General features: G+C 36.5%; 2 non-coding genes across 2 annotated transcripts; one reads left to right on the top strand and one right to left on the bottom strand.

Moving 5' to 3' along the window:
- The first annotated feature begins 7,271 nt into the window (after window positions 1-7,271).
- Trnar-ucg (transfer RNA arginine (anticodon UCG)) lies at window positions 7,272-7,344 on the top strand. Its single transcript has one exon. It is a non-coding gene; the product is annotated as a tRNA-Arg (tRNA).
- An 11,803-nt stretch (window positions 7,345-19,147) lies between these two features.
- Trnar-ucg (transfer RNA arginine (anticodon UCG)) lies at window positions 19,148-19,220 on the bottom strand. The gene has a single exon. It is a non-coding gene; the product is annotated as a tRNA-Arg (tRNA).
- Window positions 19,221-24,797: the final 5,577 nt, after the last annotated feature.

Below are 24,797 nucleotides of genomic sequence, written 5' to 3'. Positions count from 1 at the left end.
ATTTAATTTTCAGGATTCTGGAGGTCATCTATAGAGGGGATTCTGGTGTCTTTCTTAAGCTGTAAGATACTCGTGGGATATGTCATGAAAATAGTTTCCTTTATACTAGCCGCCCCGCCCCGGCCACATCCTCTCCCCCCCAACCCCCGCCCCAACCCCAGCAAAATAAAATCTTAGTCAAAATTACTATCTACGTTTTGCTCTTTCTTATACACACACACACACACACAAACTAAAATCTCAATTCAAAAAAAAAACAGGAAAATATAAATATATGTATATATATATATATATATATATATATATATATATATATATATATATATATATATATTATATATATAATATATATATGTGTGTGTGTGTGTGTGTGTATGTGTGTGCGTGTGTGTGTGTGTGTGTGTGTGTAATTTTTTTTCTACAGTGGCCTATCAAATTCCTTATTTCAACAGAAATCAAGAATACAGAAACAAATATTAAAGGTACAAAAAAATGCTATTTGCATAAAATATGCATTAAATATACAAAACAATTTCCTTAAATAAATGTATGTCTCTTAGTAAATGAAGGAAGAATTGAAACGCTAAAGAGAAAATAATTAAAACATAAAAGGCGAAAAATATATATATAACAAATAAAAAATAAAATATAAAAAAAGAATTATCAGCTCTTTTCTATATAACATCGCTGGGGCGTATTATAACTTCGCTTCCACCTTATAATTACAGAAGGTTACCAACCACAAAACAACTTCCGAAGTTGGTCTTTCTTGTAGCCGATAATTCTCGCAGACGGACCCACAATGCGTCACTCTCTTCGCTCATAGCACGAACGATATGTCACGAAACTTCTGACATTCCTTTTTAATTAAAAGGCTTTGGGAGCGAGACTTTCGCTTCTATAATAGCGTTGCTTTCCAGCCTGTAGGGTAAAAGTACTTCGTAATGTCAATGTCCCTGTGATGGAGTTATTTACTTTTTAGTTTTCCGTAGATGAAAATTATTGCGCAGGCTTTGTCTGTCCGCTCTCAGATCTATAACAGCCAATAATAATAAAAAGAATAATAATAATAATGGAGAAACAAATCATCAGTTATGTAATTGTACAGATATATTTGAAGCTGAAACTGTCTGGATAACTATCCTGACAGTTTCATCTTCAAATATATGTAATTTGTTTCTTCATTTTAAGACTCATGCAACTATGAGTACTTTCTAAATAATAATAATAATAATAATAATAATAATAATAATAATAATAATAATAATAATAATAATGGAGAAACAAATCATAAGTTATGAAATTGTACTGATATATTTGAAGACAGAACTGTCTGGATATCTATCCTGACAGTTTCATCTTCAAATATATGTAATTTGTTTCTTCATTTTAAGACTCATGCTACTATGAGTACTTTCTAAATAATAATAATAATAATATTTTTATTAAAAATAATGGCAGAATTCACAGAATTGATTTTGTACAATATTCTTTCAATTCTCCTTATGATTTTCCTTTCTGGCACGTTGGTATTATAAAGCAGCTGTCCAATGTTCATCGTGCTGTAGGTCGTCAACGGAAATTTCGGGCGGGCTGGTGTTATCAAAAGCAAAACTGGTTATCAGGGACAGGCTGGGGTCGTCAACAGGTATACAGGTGGGTTTCGTAGGTCGGGAACAGGCCGTAGTCGTCAGGGGTCTATCCGGTATTTCTTGTTATTTCTTCTTTTCTGGTTTTCAAGGCGTCTACATGTTTCGGCCACCTCGTTTGGCCATCTTCGGGACGGGATCGCTGAGTGCAATGGTCTGTGTCAGATGTATTCACGCTATTTATTGCATTCGGTTGGCTTGAAGAAACAGGTACCTCACTTTTCATTGGGCAATACCTGTGACGTCACGAGCGATGTCATCAGGGGGCCCGTTGCTGGTTGGCTGTCCTCTTCGTGGGCGGAGCCTCATCCTTATTGGTGATGGTGGAGGTCCCCTCGAAGGGCGTGCTACCAGGTCGTCCTCAGGGCGAGAGCTTGAGCTGCGATCACCCTCAGGGTTACTAGGGACGTCCTCAGGATGAGAGCTAATGCTTCTATCATCCTCAGGATCCCTCTGGTGCGATGGTCGTTGTGGGGCGGTGTCTGCTGCTCTCCTGACGGCGGTGGGGAGGAGGAAGGTCTCCTGTGTGATGTTCAAACTGGGCTTCTCCCTCCCGATGTGCAGCGCTTCTAAGATTCGCAAACGACGTAGATCGGGTGCCTGGTCGATAACCTCGAAGTTACCGACGATGTCGCTGCGTCGGATTCTTTTATTATGGGCAGTCCTTGCATGATTAAATACCGCTCCTTCCTGCGCGTGACAGGAGATCCTCTTGGCGAGGCGCATTGACGTCATCCCGATGTAAGTTCCGAGGCATCCTCGGATTGGGCACGTGTATCTGTAAATGACGTTCGTCCTCTTCAAGGGATCCTGCAACGGTGCGGGGTTATTTTTCATAATAAGACTGCATGTTTTTTTACCTGTATAAAATATGATCAAGTTGATCTGCTTGTTGTTGTCGGTCGGGGAAACGGTGATTCCTGATTATTTCCCGTAGGGCTCGCTCGTCTTCTTTATACCGCCGATGGAAGGTGCCTTGTAGAAAAATTAATTTTCTGCTGGGGTCTGGGCGGGGTTCCTGTAGGACCATTTCTTCCATGCTCTTCCTGAAGACGTTCTGGATGCTTCGGTTTGGTGTGTCCGTTGTTTACTAGGACCTGGGCTGCACGTTCCATCTCCTTATGGGTGTCTGCCCATGTTGAACAATGGGAAAGAGGCTCTCCTGACGTAGGCGCTGATGGTGGTGTCCTTATAGCGTTCAGGGCATTCACTCTCACCGTTCAGACACATTCCCAGGTTCGTGGGCTTCGTGTAAACCCGTGTAGCGAACGCACCCTCCTTCTGTTCAACCAGGACGTCCAGGAAGGGAAGACGGCCATCACGGCTATATTCGATGGTAAATCGTAAACGGCTGTTGGTGTGGAAGGCTTGACGTATTTCCTCGATCTCCTCCCTCGTTCCTGCTTGGATGAAAGTGTCATCTATATACTTACGTATATAGATGGCTTCCTAATGCTCCTAAAGACCACGCTCCTCCACCATGCCCTGCCCATGTAAAAGTTTGCGCAACACGGACCCCCGAGGGGGGGATCCCTCGCTACACCATCGATTTGTAAGTTACATATGGCCATGGTGGTTAATGAAGGGAGCCTTCTTGGTGCATATTTCCAGCAGAGAGCGAAGGGCGTGTTCGGGGATATTCAGCGGGTCGGTGGATGGGTCTCTCGTACGACACGTTCAAAAAGGATCATTTCGATGGTTTCATCTACAGGAACGTTAGTAAACAGCGACTCTACATCCATCGATGCAATACTGCCTCCAGGGGGCGCGGATCTTAAGCTTGCAGAAACTCCGCAGACGAACTTCAAACTATGTGTGCTGGGAGTGTAGGTGATGAAAATAAAGTATTTAGTTGTTTAGCAAGGTGGTATGTGGGTGCTGGTATTTGGCTAATGATAGGTCTTAAAGGGTTTCCATGTTTATGAGTTTTCACATTTCCGTAGATGTACCCGAGGTTGTAATCTCCAGAAATACTAGACGCCTTGAAAACCAGAAAAGAAGAAATAACAAGAAATACCGGATAGACCCCTGACGACTACGGCCTGTTCCCGACCTACGAAACCCACCTGTATACCTGTTGACGACCCCAGCCTGTCCCTGATAACAGTTTTGCTTTTGATAACACCAGCCCGCCCGAAATTTCCGTTGACGACCTACAGCACGATGAACATTGGACAGCTGCTTTATAATACCAGCGTGCCAGAAAGGAAAATCATAAGGAGAATTGAAAGAATATTGTACAAAATCAATTCTGTGAATTCTGCCATTATTTTTAATAAAACTTGTTTGAAAGAAGGTCTGTTTCCAGCGTACAATAATAATAATAATAATAATAATAATAATAATAATAATAATAATAATAATAATAATAATGGTATTGATGTCGCAATACCATGGGACACCAGAGTTGAAGAGAAAGAGAGGGAAAAAATGGATAAGTATCAAGATCTTGAAAATAGAAATAAGAAGGATATGGGATATGCCAGTGGAAATCGTACCCATAATCATAGGAGCACTAGGCACGATCCCAAGATCCCTGAAAGGAATCTAGAAAAACTAGAGGCTGAAGTAGCTCCAGGACTCATGCAGAAGTAGTGTGATCCTAGAAACGGCACACATAGTAAGAAGAGTGATGGACTCCTAAGGAGGCAGGATGCAACCCGGAACCCCCCACACTATAAAATACCACCCAGTCGAATTGGAGACTGTGGATAGAGCAAAAAAAAAACAAAAAAAAAAAAAAAAAAAAAAAAAAAAAAAAAAAAAACAAAAAAAAAAAAAAAAAAAAAAAAAAAAAAAAAATAATAATAATAATAATCCAGCTATTTTCCTGGATTATTTTTAAAAAGGTTTTCACATTTATTTATATATTTAATAATAATAATAATAATAATAATAATAATAATAATAATAATAATAATAATATAAGTAATAATAAAATCCAGGTTATTTTGATGAATTATTTTTAAACAGAATTTCTAAATTTATGTATATACTTATTTATTTATTTATTGTTTTGCTCCATTCACTTTCAAAGACACTAACAACCAACTCATCGATATTCGGTAGCCACGGTTTTTTGTTGTTGCTTCGAGATTTATGTAAGTGTTCCTGTCTTCTAATTACGGCTATTAAATTGCTATATACGACCTTAACAGATGTTTCTATCCGTGTCAAGCATATGGAAGGGAGAGTCTATAGGGATCTGTATCCTATAACCATGAGGTTTCTTGGAGTTGTAAAATGTGGTTTCTGGGGAAATGGGTTTCAAAGTTGAATGTTATGTTATTCTTTTGAAGGTTTTTAAAAACTATGTAGAATTTTACTTTAAACCTTTATCACATTTTAGGCTTACACATCACTTTCTGTTACTTCTTTATAATGAACACCATTATAGTCTTTGGAAGATTGAATTTCAAGTCAATGGCCCCTGAGGTGGGATTGTCCCAAATACGTTAGGGGTTATTCATCTGGGCTGAAAGATAATAATTTTTTAATAATAATAAATTTTTTAAAATAATTACTTACTTCTTTTCGTAGAAGCCTGATTCCATTGGACAAAAGTACTACCAAGAAGATGGATGCCGGGTACCAACTCAAGAAAAGAGGCAACAAAATCACCATCTGATGTTCATGGACGACATCAAGCTGTATGGTAAAGAGCATCAAGGAAATAGATCCCTAATCCAGACTGTAAGGATTGTATCTGGGGACATCAGGATGGAGTTTGGAAATAGAAAAATGCGCCTTAGTCAACATACAAAAAGGCAAAGTAACGAGAACTGAAGGGATAAAGCTACCAGATGGAGCAACAATCAAACACATAGATGAGACAGATACAAATACCTGGGAATAATGGAAGGAGGAGATATAAAACACCAAGAGATGAAGGACACGATCAGGAAGAATATATGCAGAGACTCAAGCGATACTCAAGTCAAAACTCAACGCCGGAAATATGATAAAAGCCATAAACACATGGGCAGTGCCAGTAATCAGATACAGCGCAGGAATAGTGGAATGGACGAAGGCAGAACTCCGCAGCATAGATCAGAAAACCAGGAAACAAATGACAATACACAAAGCACTACACCCAAGAGCAAATACGGACAGACTATACATAACACGAAAGGAAGGAGGGAGAGGACTACTAAGTTATAGATGGACTGCGTCAACATTGAAAACAGAGCACTGGGGCAATATCTGAAAACCAGTGAAGACGAGTGGCTAAAGAGTGCATGGGAAGAAGGACTAATAAAAGTAGACGAAGACCCAGAAATATACAGAGACAGGAGAAAGACAGAAGAACAGAGGACTGGCACAACAAACCAATGCACGGACAATACATGAGACAAACTAAAGAACTAGCCAGCGATGACAATTGGCAATGGCTACAGAGGGGAGAGCTAAAGAAGGAAACTGAAGGAATGATAACAGCGGCACAAGATCAGGCCCTAAGAACCAGCATATATTCAAAGTTACGATAGACGGAAATAACATCTCTCCCATATGTAGGAAGTGCAATACGAAAAATGAAACCATAAACCACATAGCAAGTGAATGCCCGGCACTTGCACAGAACCAGTACAAAAGAGGCATGATTCAGTGGCAAAAGCCCTCCACTGGAGCCTGTGCAAGAAACATCAGCTACCTTGCCGTAATAAGTGGTACGAGCACCAACCTGAGGGAGTGATAGAAAACGATCAGGCAAAGATCCTCTGGGACTATGGTATCAGAACGGATAGGGTGATACGTGCAAATATACCAGACGTGACGTTGATTGACAAAGTCAAGAAATAAAGTTACACTCATTGATTGGTCGCAATACCATGGGTACCCACCAGAGTTTGAAGAGAAAGAGAGGGAAAAAATGGATAAGTGATCAAGATCTGAAAATTCGAAATAAGAAGGTAAGGATATGGGATTATTGCCAGTGGAAATCGTACCCATCAATCATAGGAGCACTAGGCCAAGATCCCAAAGATCCCTCCTGAAAAGGTAATCTATAAAAGCTAGAGGCTGAAGTAGCTCCAGGTCTCATGCAGAAGAGTGTGATCCTAGAAACGGTCACACATAGTAAGAAAAGTGATGGACCCTCTAAGGAGGCAGGATGCAACCCCGGAACCCCACACTATAATACCCACCCCGCAGTCCGAATTGGGAGGACTGTGATAGAGCTCAAAAAAAAAAAAAAAAAAAAAAAAAAAAAAAAAAACAAAAAAAAAAATAATAATAATTAATCAATAATAATAATAATAATAATAAATAATAAATAATAATAATAATAATAATAATAAAATATACAACACCAAATAACTGTTTAAAGTAATGCAAAAAAAAGAAGAATATGGAATATTTTTTTATATACTTTTGCATTTCCAGGGATAAAACTAATTTTATGTCAAGTAAAGTTAGGTGTGATTAAGAAGACATAAAATATAAATAATAAAAAAAAAAACAATACGGAACCTGTTGCTTAAATTCTTTTATATTTCCACAGAGGAAACTTTAATTCTATATCATGTAAACTCAGGTGTTTTTTAAGGTGATATACGAACGTGTGGCCTTGAGGAAACTTAAATTTTATATGAAGTAAATTTAGGTGTTATTGACATGATATGTGACCGTGTGGCCTAACGGATAAGGCGTCGGACTTCGGATCCGAAGATTGCAGGTTCGAGTCCTGTCACGGTCGAAATTACTAAATGTTTTGGTGATCCGTAAGTGGAAGGCTTAGCAATGGGTAAGGTTACTATTTCTTGACTACGTATATACTTTGAAATCAATCATTTCCTGACCAAATGGTGTATAGTCCTGCCCTTTAAGAAGCATTATTAGGTCAGGAACTTATCTCAAAATAATTACGTATAGTCAAGAATATATATATATATATATATATATATATATATATATATATACACCTATAATATAATATATATATTACATATATATATACTATATATATATATATATATATATATATATATATATATATATATATATATATATAAAGAAATATAGATAATAAATCACAACACACACACACACACACACACACATATATATATATATATATATATATATATATATATATATATATATATATATATATATAAAGAAATATATGCCACGAAGGAAAAATAAACGAAGGAGGATCTTATCACGTTCCTAACTTTCGTGATTCAGTTATATATATATATATATATATATATATATATATATATATATATATATATATATATAATATTATTCTCTTCTGCTTCTTAAAGGGCAATACTATCCACCATTATAAGGTCAGGAACTGATTTCAAAGTTTTTACGTATTAAAGAAATATTAATTAACCTTACCTATTGCGCAGTCAATCATTTACGAATCACCAAAACAGTAATTACGATCGTGACAGGACTCGAACCTGCAATCTTCGGATCCGAAGTCCGACGCCTTATCCGTTAGGCCACAGGGTCTTATATCACGTCAATAACAGAAAAGTTTTACTTGAAATAAAATTAAAGATTCCTCAAGGCCACACGTTCGTATATCACCTTAAAGTTTCCTCAGTGGAATTATTAAATAATTTAAGAAACAGGTTCCGTATTTTTTTTATATTATTTTATGCCTTCTTAATCACACCTAACTTTACTTGACATAACATTAGTTTTATCCTTTGAAATGCAAGAGAATATAAAATATATATTCCGTATTGTTTTTTTTTTTTTTTTTTTGCATTATTTAAACAGTTATTTGATATTTCAGGTTTTGTTATTATTATTACTATTATTATTATTATTATTATTATTATTATTTATTTATTTTTTTTTTTTTGTGCTCTATCACAGTCCTCCAATTCGACTGGGTGGTATTTATAGTGTGGGGTTCCGGGTTGCATCCTACCTCCTTAGGAGTCCATCACTTTTCTTACTCTGTGCGCCGTTTCTAGGATCACACTCTTCTGCATGAGTCCTGGAGCTACTTCAGCCTCTAGTTTTTCTAGATTCCTTTTCAGGGATCTTGGGATCGTGCCTAGTGCTCCTATAATTATGGGTACAATTTCCAATGGCATATCCCATATCCTTCTTATTTCTATTTTCAGATCTTGATACTTATCCATTTTTTCCCTCTCTTTCTCTTCAACTCTGGTGTCCCATGGTATCGCGACATCAATGAGTGATACTTTCTTCTTAACTTTGTCAATCAAAGTCACGTCTGGTCTATTTGCATGTATCACCCTATCTGTTCTGATACCATAGTCCCAGAGAATCTTTGCCTGATCGTTTTCTATCACTCCTTCAGGTTGGTGCTCGTACCACTTATTACTGCAAGGTAGCTGATGTTTCTTGCACAGGCTCCAGTGGAGGGCTTTTGCCACTGAATCATGCCTCTTTTTGTACTGGTTCTGTGCAAGTGCCGGACATTCGCTTGCTATGTGGTTTATGGTTTCATTTTTCGTATTGCACTTCCTACATATGGGAGAGATGTTATTTCTGTCTATCGTTCTTTGAACATATCTGGTTCTTATGGCCTGATCTTGTGCCGCTGTTATCATTCCTTCAGTTTCCTTCTTTAGCTCTCCCCTTAGTAGCCATTGCCATATGTCATCGCTGGCTAGTTCTTTAGTCTGTCTCATGTATTGTCCGTGCATTGGTTTGTTGTGCCAGTCCTCTGTTCTGTTTGTCATTCTCCTGTCTCTGTATATTTCTGGATCTCCGTCTACTTTTATTAGTCCTGCTTCCCATGCACTCTTTAGCCACTCGTCTTCACTGGTTTTCAGATATTGACCCAGTGCTCTGTTCTCGATGTTGACGCAGTCCTCTCGTAGTAGCCATCTTGCTTGGTGAGACGTTCCCGCGGCAGTCTGATTAATCAACAGAATTCACAAGTTTAACTTACGTCTAGAATTTGAGAAATATCTAGAAGTGTTCGTGAACTATCGGTGATAAGATTAGTGTGAAAATAGTAGGATAAAGCGTCTACTAAGTTAGTTTATCAAGTGAAATACTGTAAATCAGAACAAGATGGCAGTAAGTTCCAACTGTGGAAAAAAATGGCGAAATTTAGCTTGTTTGGCAGATTCGCAATACAATGAGGTAGCAGGAAGGGAACTGGCATTTCTCATCTATGAGATCAGCAACAGTCCTAACCAAAAAGATACAAAAGCATTCATAGATATATTAGAAGGATATAATCCTTCAAACTGGAAAAAATCAACAGAAAACATCTTGAAAATAATTTAAGAAGTTCCAAATAAAATCCAAGTGGTCAAGAGACTCATAAAGAAAATATACATAAACCAACATATTCCGACAAAGAAAATGAATAAGGTGAACATTGTGAATATCCTAATTGATGCATTAGGAAAAAGAATGCCAAAAGCATGCAAACTGTGTAAGGTGTGGTATAGCATAGTTAATCCACAAAACCTGATCAGAAAATGTTCTGCATGCAACATTCCAACCCATCCACAATGTACTGAGGTAATGCAAGATATGAGAAAAGAGACCAGAATATTTTGCTCAACATGTCTATCATGGATAGACAATGTTATTAAATCAAGATTGAAAGTACAAATAGTTGAGGATGAAAAGTAGAGGAAGAGGAAGAAGAAGAAGAGGAAAACAGAAGAGAAGTAAACAAAACTGAAATGACAGGAAAAAATAAGGAAAACAAAGAACAAGATAAAAGTATGGATGCAGAGATACTCATTGATACTACATATGAGGCAATAAAGCAGCATACTTACGAAGAAATAAATTACTATATGACAACACTAAAGAAAATCCCGAAGAGGCTCTACCCAGATCTACACAATGACAGGAAAGAGGAAAAAATAGACAAAAAAGACAAAGTCTGCAACCTTTTGAAAAGAGGGAATTGCAGATTTGGAGAAAGATGTTACTACAAACATCCTAAGGTATGTCACAACTATGAAATATATGGTAAATGTGCATACCTAGATGGCTATGAGGATGATTGCAGAGATCTGCATCCAAAAATATGCAAAAACCTAAAAGAAGGAAAAGGATATAAGTTCGACAAAAAATGTAAATATATGCACCCTGTAGCCATGAATCATAATCAAATAAATAATCAATCAAGTAATAAAATCCAAAATAAGAAAGAAACAAATAAAGAGAGGAAAAAAGAATATCAGGGAAAAGAAAAAACCAAGCCATCAACGCGATATGCAGTGATGTCAGCAAAAAATTTCAAAGCCTCAGCTCCAAGATACAACTCAAGAGATAATAACTGTATTTATTATGCAAGAGGATATTGCAGAAACGGAGAAAATTGCAGATTCAGACACAAAATGAATAATTATGATGAAGGAAGATCAAATATTATGGAAAAGTTGGATTTTTTAATGTCAGAATTTCTGGAAATGAAAAAAAGAACAACATAACCAGAAAGGAAAGGAAAGGGACGATGGGAAATGGGGGAAAATCCTTATTATTACCCATACTAAATGAAGGAGAAAACATGCAAACCATTATAGTGATGAATGCGCAGGGTTTAGTTACGAGTAACTCAAAAAGAAAAATAGAGTACTTAGAAGAACTAACCCAAATTGAAAAGAAAATAGATATAATGAATATAAGTGAAACCTGGTATTCCCAAGAGACTGGGAATGATGATCAAATAAAAGGGTTCCAAACTTATAGATCAGATAGAAAAAATAGGAATCAAGGGGGAACCGCAATATATGGGAAAGACAAAAAACAAGAAAAATATATGAGAAATATAGTAACTCAGAATGTGAACTAATAGCGGTAGAATTTGAATCTGAAAAATTGATGAACATAGTAATATATAGACCTCCTAATACTAGAGAGTTTGACTTAATAATAGAAAAATTGGATGATATATGTAGAAATCACAAGGACTGGACTATTCTATCTGGAGACTTCAACTTTCCTTTCGTAGACTGGAAAGAACGAATAGGAGATTGTGGTTGTACTTATACATATAAAAAAGAGAGTAATAGTAGTGCAGAAGATAAGAGGCAATTCGAAAAGGTATTAGATATGCTACTAGAATACAACATTCAACAAATAAATCACCTGCCAACAAGAAAGGAAAATACTTTAGACCTAGTATTTGTGAACAAGATGAATTATGTTAAAGAAATAATAGTTTATAATGCGAGTATTTCAGACCATAATGTCATAGAATTAACAGTCCATTCCAAAGCAAGTGAAAACAGAGATAAGCAAGAAATGAAAAAGTGGGAAGGATATGGAAAATACAACTTCTACAGTAAAAATATAAAATGGTCAGAAATAAATGAAGAATTAAACAAAGATTGGGATAACATTTTCGTAAATGATGACATAAGGTTAAATACTGATATATTATATAAAATATTAGAGAAAATAGTGGATAAATATATACCGAAGAAGAAAAGTAAACATCAGTCATGCATACCAAGAAACAGAAGGATCTTGTTCCAGAAAATTAGAAAGTGGAAAAAAGGTCTTGCAAAAGAAAAAAATGCATGGAACGTTATAGAACTAAAAAATAAGATAGGAAATGCAGAACAAAAGATTATACAATCAAAAGAAAATGAAAAACGGGACTTGGAAGAAAAAACCCTGATAAATATCTAGCAAAACCCCAAACTATTATACTCATACGCAAAAAAGATGAATAAAAGAAGAATAGAATAGGCCCTCTAAGAATTGAAGATAGATTAACGAATGAAAAATAGGATGTTTGCAACATATTGGCAGAACAATATAAGAGAGAATTCACCCCTAGAATAGATAATGAAGATAATGATATAGAAGTAAGGGACGAAAATAGTGAATATTTAGCTGACATAGATATTAATGAAGCTGATATTGTGCAGGCTATTAATGAAATTAAAAATGGAGCTGCAGCAGGGCCTGATGGAGTTCCTGCTATTTTGTTAAAGAAAGTAGTTCATTCTATCGCAAAGCCACTTGCAATATTATTAAGACAAAGTGTAGATACAGGTACGATTTATGATGAGCACAAATAAGCATATATTACCCCTACATTGAAAAGTGGATCAAGACTAGAGGCAAGTAATTATAGGCCTGTGAGTCTAACATCACATATTATGAAAGTGTATGAAAGGGTAATGAAGAAAAATATTATGAAACATTTAATAAAAAATAATCTGTTTAATATAGGACAACATGGTTTCGTACCCGGAAAAAGTACACAAACCCAACTGTTAGTCCACCGTGAAAACATATACAAAAATATGAAAAGCGGATACGAAACAGATGTGGTTTATCTAGACTTTGCAAAAGCTTTTGACAAGGTAGACCATAATATATTAGCGAAAAAAATTAGAAAACATAATATAGTGAATAAAGTAGGAAGATAGTTAAAAGAATTTTTACACAACAGAAAACAGATAGTTATTGCAAACGATGAGAAATCGGATGAAGCTAAGGTAATATCCGGTGTGCCACAAGGTACGGTGTTAGCTGCATTACTGTTTGTTATTATGATTGCAGACATAGACAGTAATGTTAAGGACTCGGTAGTGAGTATTTTCGCCGATGACACAAGAATAAGTAGAGAAATTACTTGTGATGAAGATAGGAACGCGCTACAAAGAGACCTTAACAAAGTATATGATTGGGCAGAGGTAAATACGATGGTATTTAACTCTGATAAATTTGAATCAATAAACTATGGAGACAGAGAAGGAAAGCTATATGCATATAGGGGACCTAATAATGAGACAATCACAAATAAGGAAGCAGTTAAAGACCTTGGTGTGATGATGAATAGGAACATGTTATGCAACGATCAAATAGCAATTCTATTGGCAAAATGTAAAGCAAAATTGGGAATGTTGTTACGGCACTTCAAAACAAGAAAAGCTGAGCACATGATTATGCTTTATAAAACATATGTTCGTAGTCCACTTGAATATTGCAATATGATATGGTACCCACACTATCAAAAGGATATTGCACAAATAGAGAGTGTACAAAGGTCCTTTACAGCTAGAATAGAAGAAGTTAAGGATCTTGACTACTGGGAAACAGAACTACGTCCTTAAAATTATATAGTCTAGAAAGGAGAAGAGAACACTACATGATAATTAGGCATGGAAACAGATAGAGGGAATAGCTGAAAACATCATGGAGCTAAAAAATATCAGAAAGAGCAAGCAGAGGTAGATTAATAGTGGCCAAAACTATACCAGGAAAAATAAGGAAAGCACACAGGACATTAATCCACTATGCACCAGCATCGATAATGCAGCGTCTATTCAATGCGTTGCCAGCTCATCTGAGGAATATAACAGGAGTGAGCGTAGATGTGTTTAAGAATAAGCTTGACAAATATCTAAAAACTGCATCCTGACCATCCAAGATTGGAAGATGCAAAAAAAAAAATATACCAGAAGATGTACTAGCAACTCTCTGGTAGACATTAGAGGTGCCTCACACTGAGGGACCTGGGGCAACCCGAACAAGATGTAAGGTCTGTAAGATAAGAACTTAGTAGCCCTCTCCCTTCTTCCTTTCGTGGTGTATATAGTCTGTCCGTATTTGCTCTTGGGTGTAGTGCTTTGTGTATTGTCATATGTTTCCTGGTTTTCTAATCTATGCTGCGGAGTTCTGCCTTCCACTATTCCTGCACTGTATCTGATTACTGGTACTGCCCATGTGTTTATGGCTTTTATCATATTTCCGGCGTTGAGTTTTGACTTTAGTATCGCCTTGAGTCTCTGCATATATTCTTTCCTGATCGTGTCCTTCATCTCTTGGTGTTGTATATCCCCCTCCTTCCATTATTCCCAGGTATTTGTATCCTGTCTCATCTATGTGTTTGATGTTGCTTTATACCTTCAGTTCTCGTTACTTTGCCTTATTGTATGTTGACTAAAGCGCATTTTTCTATTCCAAACTCCATCCTGATGTCCCCAGATGCAATCCTTACAGTCTGGATTAGGGTATCTATTTCCTTGATGCTCTTACCATACAGCTTAATGTCGTCCATGAACATCAGATGGTTGATTCTGTAGCCTCTTTTTTTGAGTTGGTACCCGGCATCCATCTTCTGTAGTACTTTTGTCATGGGAATCATGGCTATTATTATTATTATTATTATTATTATTATTATTATTATTATTATTATTATTATTATTATTATTATTATTATTATTATTATTATTATTATTCAGAAGATGACCCATACGTATTTGGAAGAATCCCACCAAAGGGGCCATTGACTTGAAATTCAAGCTTCCAAAGAATATTAAGGTGTTCATTATAAATAGGTAACAGAAAGTGATGTGTAAGCCCAAAATGGGATAATGATTGAAAGTAAAATTCTACCTACTTTTTAAAAACCTTCAAAAGAATAACATAACAATCAACTTTGAAACCCTTATCCCCAGGAACCACAATTTACAACTCCAAGAAACCTCAGGGTTATAGGATACAGATCCCTTTAGACTCTCCCTTCCATATTCTTGACACGGATAGAAACAGCTGTTAGGGTCGTATACAGCAACAAAATAGCCGTAATTAGAAGACAGGAACACGTACATAAATCTCGAAGCAACAACAGAAAACCGTGGCTACCGAATATCTATGAGTTGGTTGTCAGTGTCTTTAAAAGAGAATGGAGCAAAAAAATATATATAGATAAATCAACAAAAAATTTGTTTAAACAGTTATTTGATATTTCAGGTTTTGTTATTATTATTATTATTATTATTATTATTATTATTATTATTATTATTATTATTATTATTATTATTTATTATTATTATTATTATTTTTTGGGGTGGTCTATCACAGTCCTCCAATTCGACTGGGTGGTTTTTATAGTGGGGTTCCGGGTTGCATCCTGCCTCCTTAGGAGTCCAATCACTTTTCTTACTATGTGCACCGTTTCTAGGATCACACTCTTCTGCATGAGTCCTGGAGCTACTTCAGCCTCTAGTTTTTTTAGATTCCTTTTCAGGGATCTTGAGATCGTGCCTAGTGCTCCTATGATTATGGGTACAATTTTCACTGGCATATCCCATATCCTTCTGATACTTTCTTCTTGATTTTGTCAATCAACGTCACGTCTGGTCTATTTGCACCTATCACCCTATCTGTTCTGATACCATAGTCCCAGAGGATCTTTGCCTGATCGTTTTCTATCACTCCTTCAGGTTGGTGTTCGTACCACTTATTACTGCAAGGTATTATTATTATTATTATTATTATTATTATTTTTTCTTTTTTGCTCTATCACAGTCCTCCAATTTGACTGGGTGGTATTTATAGTGTGGGGTTCCGGGTTGCATCCTGCCTCCTTAGGAGTCCATCACTTTTCTTACTATGTGCGCCGTTTCTAGGATCACCTCTTCTGCATGAGTCCTGGAGCTACTTCAGCCTCTAGTTTTTCTAGATTCCTTTTCAGGGATCTTGGGATCGTGCCTAGTGCTCCTATAATTATGGGTACAATTTCCAATGGCATATCCCATATCCTTCTTACTCCTATTTTCAGATCTTGATACTTATCCATTTTTTCCCTCTCTTTCTCTGCAACTCTGGTGTCCCAAGGTATCGCGACATCAATGAGTGATACTTTCTTCTTAACTTTGTCAATCAACGTCACGTCTGGTCTATTTGCACGCATCACCCTATCTGTTCTGATACCATAGTCCCCGAGGAACTTTGCCTGATCGTTTTCTATCACTCCTTCAGGTTGGTGCTCGTACCACTTATTACTGCGAGGTAGCTGATGTTTCTTGCACAGGCTCCAGTGGAGGGCTTTTGCCACTGAATCATGCCTCTTTTTGTACTGGTTCTGTGCAAGTGCCAGGCATTCGCTTGCTATGTGGTTTATGGTTTCATTTTTCGTATTGCACTTCTTACATATGGGAGAGATGTTATTTACGTCTATCGTTCTTTGGACACATCTGGTTCTTAGGGCCTGATCTTTTCCGCTGTTATCAATCCTTCAGTTTCCTTCTTTAGCTCTCCCCTCTGTAGCCATTGCCATGTGTCATCGCTGGCTAGTTCTTTAGTCTGTCTCATGTATTGTCCGTGCATTGGTTTGTTGTGCCAGTCCTCAGTTCTGTTTGTCATTCTCCTGTCTCTGTATATTTCTGGGTCTTCGTCTACTTTTATTAGTCCTTCTTCCCATGGACTCTTGAGCCACTCGTCTTCACTGGTTTTCAGATATTGCCCTAGTGCTCTGTTCTCGATGTTGACGCAGTCCTCTATACTTAGTAGTCCTCTCCCTCCTTCCTTTCGTGCTATGTATAGCCTGTCCGTATTTGCTCTTGGGTGTAGTGCTTTGTGTATTGTCATATGTTTCCTGATCTATGCTGCGTAGTTCTGCCTTCCACTATTCCTGCGCTGTATCTGATTACTGGCACTGCCCATGTGTTTATGGCTTTTATCATATATCCGGCATTGAGTTTTGACTTGAGTATCGCCTTGAGTCTCTGCATATATTCTTTCCTGATCGTGGCCTTCATCTCTTGGTGTTTTATATCCCCTCCTTCCATTATTCCCAGGTATTTGTATCCTGTCTCATCTATGTGTTTGATGTTGCTCCCATCTGGTAGCTTTATCCCTTCAGTTCTCGTTACTTTGCCTTTTTGTATGTTGACTTAAGCGCATTTTTCTATTCCAATGAAACCTGTTCATATGACAAAAGCCAACCACCGAAGGTGCCACTGACTTGAAATTCAAGCTTCCAAAGTAGATGGTGTTCATATTAAGAAGAAGTAAGAGTCAGTAAAGGGAAGAAGCAACAAACTATTTCTATATTTGCTCCTGGGTCTAATGAGGAAGGAGAAAAGTCAACAAAGAGGGAACACGTGACTCAGGATATTAGTTTCTGGCTCTAACTCTGTGCACGTATGAAATAACTAATATTCACTTATTTAAAAAAAAATCTGAGGGCGGACAGAAAAAGCCCGCGCAATAATTTTCATCTACCGAAACCTAAAAAGTAAATAACTCCATCACAGGGACATTGACATTACGAAGTACTTTTACTCACTGGCTGGAAAGCAACGCTATTATAGAAGCGAAAGTCTCGCTCCCAAAGCCTTTTAATTAAAAAGGAATGTCAGAAGTTTCGTGACATATCGTTCGTGCTATGAGCGAAGCGAGTGACGCATTGTGGGTCCGTCTGCGAGTATTATCGGCTACAAGAAAGACCAACTTCGGAAGTTGTTTTGTGGTTGGTAACCTTCTGTTATTATAAGGTGGAAGCGAAGTTATAATACGCCCCAGTGATGTTATATAGAAAAGAGCTTATAATTCTTTTTTTATTTTATATTTTTTATGTTACATATATATTTTTCATCTTTTATGTTTTAATTATTTTCCCCTTAGCGTTTCAATTCTTCTTTCATTTACTAAGAGACATACACTTATTTAAGGAAATTGTTTTGTATATTTAATGCATATTTTATGCAAATAGCTTTTTTTTGTACCTTTAATGTTTTTTTTCTGTATTTTTGATTTCTGTTGAAATAAGGAATTTGATAAGCCACTGTAGAAAAAAATTACATTATATATATATATATATATATATTATATATATATATATATATATATATATATATATATATATATATATATATATATATATATATTCCTGTTTTTTTTTATTATTGATTGAGTTTGTGTTTGTGTGTGTGTGTGTGTGTGTATAAGAAAGAGCAAACGTAGATAGTAATTATGACGAAGATTTTTACTTTGGTGGTTGGGGGGGGGGGGGGGGGCGGCTAGTACAAAGGAACTATTTTCATGACATATCCACGAGTATCTTAACAGCTTAAGAAAAATTACACCAGAGATCCCTACTCAAGATGACCTCATGAATCCTGGAAATTAAATATGGAAATTCTCGTAACTCTTCCAATTTGGAAATGTATAAATTTCAATTGAAAACTACTGTTTTTTTTAATGAATGATGCTGTTTCCTCGGATGTTCATTAGGTTTTCAATGGGGTTCCATCAACTGGCCAAAAAATTCAATTTAATAAAAGATAACATTCCCCACCGAAGAACAAAGCGTGCGATGAACTTATTACCTTTCTGATGGGACTGACTGTGTGTGTGGTGTGTGTGTGAAAGAGAGAGAGAGAGAGAGAGATAGAGAGAGAGAGAGAGAGAGAGAGAGAGAGAGAGAGAGAGAGAGAGAGAGGAGGGAATCTTTACCAGAGAGCGAGAGATGAGAGATATATCTTCATCAGAGAGAGAGATCTTCTTTACCATATATATATATATATATAGGGATATATATATATATATATATATATATATATATTATATATATATATATATATATATATATATATATATATATATTCATATATATATATATTATATATATAATATATATTATTCTCTTCTGCTTCTTAAAGGGCAATACTATCCACCATTATTAGGTCAGGAACTGATTTCAAAGTATTTACGTATTAAAGAAATATTAATTAACCTTACCTATAGCGCAGTCAATCATTTACGGATCACCAAAACAGTAATTACGACCGTGACAGGACTCGAACCTGCAATCTTCGGATCCGAAGTCCGACGCCTTATCCGTTAGGCCACAGGGTCTTATATCACGTCAAAAACAGAAAAGTTTACTTGAAATAAAATTAAAGATTCCTCAAGGCCACACGTTCGTATATCACCTTAAAGTTTCCTCAGTGGAAATATAAAATAATTTATGAAACAGGTTCCGTATTGATTTTTTGTATTATTTTATGCCTTCTTATTCACACCTAACTTTACTTGACATAACATTAGTTTTATTCCTGGAAATGCAAGAGAATATAAAAAAAATATTCCATATTGTTTTTTTTTTTTTGCATTATTTAAACAGTTATTTTTTATTTCAGGTTTTGTTATTATTATTGCTCTATCACAGTCCTCCATTTCGGCTGGGTGGTATTTATAGTGTGGGGTTACGGGTTGCATCCTGCCTCCTTAGGGGTCCATCACTTTTCTTACTATGTGCGCCGTTTCAAGGATCACACTCTTCTGCATGAGTCCTGGAGCTACTTCAGCGTCTAGTTTTTCTAGATTCCTTTTCAGGGATCTTGGTATCGTGCCCAGTGCTCCTATACTTATGGATACAATTTCCACTGGCATATCCCATATCCTTCTTATTTCTATTTTCAGATCTTGATACTTATCCATTTTTTCTCTCTTTCTCTTCAACTCTGGTGTCCCATGGTATTGCGACATTAATGAGTGATACTTTCTTCTTGACTTTGTCAATCAATGTCATGGTCTGGTCTATTTGCACGTATCACCCTATCTGTTCTGATACCATAGTCCTCGAGGATCTTTGCCTGATCGTTTTCTATCACTCCTTCAGGTTGGTGCTCGTACCACTTATTACTGCGAGGTAGCTGATGTTTCTTGCACAGGCTCCAGTGGAGGGCTTTTGCCACTGAATCATGCCTCTTTTTGTACTGGTTCTGTGCAAGTGCCGGGCATTCGCTTACTATGTGGTTTATGGTTTCATTTTTCGTATTGCACTTCCTATATATGGGAGAGATATTATTTACGTCTATCGTTCTTTGGACATATCTGGTTCTTAGGGCCTGATCTTGTGCCGCTGTTATCATTCCTTCAGTTTCCTTCTTTAGCTCTCCCCTCTGTAGCCATTGCCATGTGTCATCGCTGGCTAGTTCTTTAGTCTGTCTCGTGTATTGTCCGTGCATTGGTTTGTTGTGCCAGTCCTCTGTTCTGTTTATCATTCTCCTGTCTCTGTATATTTCTGGGTCTTCGTCTACTTTTATTAGTCCTTCTTCCCCCATGCACTCTTTAGCCACTCGTCTTCACTGGTTTTCAGATGTTGCCCCAGTGCTCTGTTCTCGATGTTGACGCAGTCCTCTATACTTAGTAGTCCTCTCCCTCCTTCCTTTCGTGCTATGTATAGCCTGTCCGTATTTGCTCTTGGGTGTAGTGCTTTGTGTATTGTCATATGTTTCCTATTTTTCTGGTCTATGTTGCGGAGTTCTGCCTTCGTCCATTCGACTGTTCCTGCGCTGTATCTGATTACTGGCACTGCCCATGTGTTTATGGCTTTTATCATATTTCCGGCGTTGAGTTTTGACTTGAGTATCGCCTTGAGTCTGCATATATTCTTTCCTGATCGTGTCCTTCATCTCTTGGTGTTTTATATCCTCTCCTTCCATTATTCCCAGGCATTTGTATCCTGTGTCATCTATGTGTTTGATGTTGCTACCATCTGGTAGCTTTATCCCTTCAGTTCTCGTTACTTTGCCTTTTTGTATGTTGCCTTAAGCGCATTTTTCTATTCCAATGAAACCTGTTCATATGGCAAAAGCCCACCACCGAAGGGGCCACTGACTTGAAATTCAAGCTTCCAAAGCAGATGGTGTTCATATTAAGAAGAAGTAAGAGTCAGTAAAGGAAGAAGCAACAAACTGTCTGTATTTGCTCCTGGATCTGATGAGGGAGGAGAAAAGTCAACAAAGAGGGAACACGTGACTCAGGATATTAGTTTCTGGCTCTAACTCTGTGCACGTATGAAATAACTAATATTCACTTATTTAAAAAAAATGTGAACCTTCAATTAAATTATGACAAGTTTTGCTGGAGGATTTATTTTGAAATCCAGAGTTGAAATCGTTGATACATTATATCCTTAAATGGTTTGCAGTTTATCGCTTAACATATTTTTTTTGTCAGCTCAGTGACAGTGTAAACATGACGATATTTCAAAATCTGAGACGCGAAGAAATTGAGATATCTACATTAAAAAATATCGAGAAATTATAATTATTAATTATTTTTTCGTTTGTTTCGGATTCGTGTCAAGAACTTGTCAGTGATATGTTATCGCTTATAGATTATACGAAAAATTATTTGAAGATGTTCAGTGTAAGTATACCGACATACACATACGCACACACACACAGACACACACACACACACACATATATATATATATATATATATATATATATATATAATATATATATATATATATACATATATATATATATATATATATATATATATCATATATATATATACATATATATATATATATATATATATATATTATATATATATATATATATATATATATATATATATATATTACATTAGTGTTTTAAAGAATTGGAAATAAATTTTTTCAGCCATTCGATTGCAAGAAAATCTTGTAAATTTCAACAGATACAAAGTCCACTGGTAATTAAAAAAAATATTCAGTAGAAATATTTTTAACTGAATTCGTCTATAAAATGCTATTCTCCTATGCAAAAAAAATCCCTTGGACAATTACATAGTTAAAAAAAAAAAACCGTTTAAAAGAAATATCTGTAAGCCGGAGATTAAATACGAATTAGTGGCTTCACAAAACTCCAAAAGTCTCAAGAGCTATTCATTTAACCAACCACTTGATGTATCTTCAATTTAAACCAAGACATCCTTTCTCACCCTTACTCCCAAATAAACAGCCTCACTACCCCCCCCCCCCCCCCCCAACCAGAAGAATTAAAAAAAAAAAAAAAAAAAACTACTTCCATCAACCTTACCACAGCCCTCACACTCCCTCAGTCCCTCACTCACACTCTTTTTCTCTCTCCTGCAGGTGAAGAGATCTCGAGGGCCGCCTGTCCCTCTGACTCGAGGAACCTCATACGTCCTCAGGAGGAGAGGAACCTCCTCCAAGGCATCATCATTAAAGTAGAGGGAACATTACCTGCTCGAAGCCTCCTAATGAGGCCGCCTGCCGGACAAATTGGTGTGGGTAAGTGGCGTCTTGTCTTCTTGGGTTAGAACGCTGGCCAATTACTGTGTCTCTTGAAGGTTTAAAATGGTGCGCTTGTTGTCTGGATAATAACTGCGGGGGGTGGGGGGGGGGTACGCTATGTTGCATGAAAAGATTGTGAAATGATAATCGGTGTCTGTTGAAGGTTTAAATTGATCCGGTTGTTTTTTGGATAATGACTGCAGTGGTTACACTATGTTGTTACAAAAGGTTGTGAAATCATAATCGGTGTCTGTTGAAGGTTTAAAATGGTGCTGTTATTTTCTAGGTAATGACTGCACGAAAGGTTGTTAAATCATAATCGGTGTCTGTTAAAGGTTTAAATTGATGATATTGTTTTCTGGGTAATGACTGCAGGGGTTACTATATGTTGTTACAAAATGTTGTGAAATGATAATCAGCCCGATCTCTGTTGAAGGTTTGAATTGATGCTGTTGTTTTCGAAATAATGACTGCGGGGGGCACTATACGTTGCACGAAAGGTTGTGAAATAATAATCGTTCTCTGTTGAAGGTTTAATTGACATAGTTGTTTTTAAAATAATGACAGAAGGAAATTTATTTGATGTACTAAATTTAGATTGGAAACAGTAGTCTGTATATTAGTATCAAATTTTTCCGAGGTACATATCACCAGCAATTTGAAAACAAGTCGATGACAGTGCGTGGTGAACGATGGTTTGGAATATGCTGGACAATCGTCTGAAGCACTAGTTAGTGCTGCCAGTGAGTTGTCTTAGACTTGTATGGAACATGGTTGGGATTTGTGTGGTATAAGTTGGCGACGTGTCTATGATATGTTTACTTGCAGTGTTGGCGCATCGTTAATCTCTTGTCTAAAGAGCAGTATATTTGAATCAAATTGCCCCCCGCCCCCCCAAGCCCATCACCCCCACTTAGACTTCCGTGACCAAGAACACTAGCAGCTTAGAATGGGATCCTTCTCCTTCGCCGATTTTCATAACATAGAAAGGAGACCCTCATAAATATATTCATTAAGGAACAAAATGCTACCCCCCAGAACATCTTCAGACGAGGCACAAATATCATCTCAGATGAGTGGTCTCACATCAACTCGTCAGAAAACGAGGTATCTAGTTTCCAGAGGCGGTTATGAAAAGATGGAACGAGTTGCTCCGTGCATACGCGACTATTGGGAGCTCTCAAGGGCCGCTATGCCGTGTTCTGAAGCGTTGTCGGTGGCAGCAGAGGAGCTTTCATAATGCATAATTGAATAGGTATGATTATATGTGTCGGGTGGAAAGATTACGGTGAGAGTATTGTAGAATTTTTGACAAGACGTTTATAACTGTTGCAGGCAGTTATGTATGTATGTATGTATGTATATATATATATATATATATATTATATATATATATATATATATATATATATATATATATATATATATATATATATATATATATATATATATATATATATATATATATATATTATATATATATATATATATATATATATATATATATATATTTATAGGCAGTCCCCGGGTTAAGGAGGGGGTGGTTCCGTTCCCGGCAGGGTGCCGTAAGACAAAAATCTCCTTAAACCGAATCATTATAATTATATAGAATAAATAGCAAAGTGCTGTAATTCTCTGGGTTGCAGCTCTGTAAAGCAGGTTAACAGCACCACCATGAGGCAAGCGCCTTAAGTCCGGAACGACTTAACCCGAACCAGATGTAACCCGGGGACTGCCTGTGTATATGTATATATATATATATATATATAATATATATATATATATATATATATATATATATGTATATATATATATATATTATATTTAATGTCTAGTGACTTAATGGTTTAAAAAAAAATTATATTACCCAACTATAAGCAACGGTATTTGTTTTGAGATATTCCCCTGCTTTCTCTTAGCTTTCCTCCAGCTTTATACTTTTCCTATATCTATCAAACGATTAAAAATGAAAGACAATAAAAAAAATTGTCAGTCCTACCGATATTCTTTCATGTGCGTCAGTGCTCCATAATAATATTCTCGTCAAGATTGCAAGTCGCCAGCAAGCAATGACTGCGTGGACCAGCGCAAGCAGAAACAAGCAAAACCCTCCTTCTGCAGCATTGCACACTGCATTTCCTCTCATTTCCTCCGCTGCTTTATCATTCATCAGCTCGTCTCTCCCCCGACGGCCTTATCCCATTTCCTATCCCTTTTTCTCTTCATCAACCTTACCTCGGCTTTCTATTCTCCTTCGTTCATAAATAACTTTTCGTCTTTACTTTGGTATCTGTGGTTTGTTTGTCTTCTAAGATTTCTCTACTATGAAGTTTTTGATATGTCATGTGTTGTGTCTAAATATTCTCTTATTCTTTTCTATAAATATTTTGTTTTTT

This window comes from Macrobrachium nipponense, chromosome 42, assembly GCF_015104395.2.
Source record: "Macrobrachium nipponense isolate FS-2020 chromosome 42, ASM1510439v2, whole genome shotgun sequence".
Lineage (NCBI taxonomy): Eukaryota > Metazoa > Arthropoda > Malacostraca > Decapoda > Palaemonidae > Macrobrachium > Macrobrachium nipponense.
Note: the sequence above shows the minus strand (reverse complement) of the source record. Positions and strands in the feature narration are given on the sequence as shown.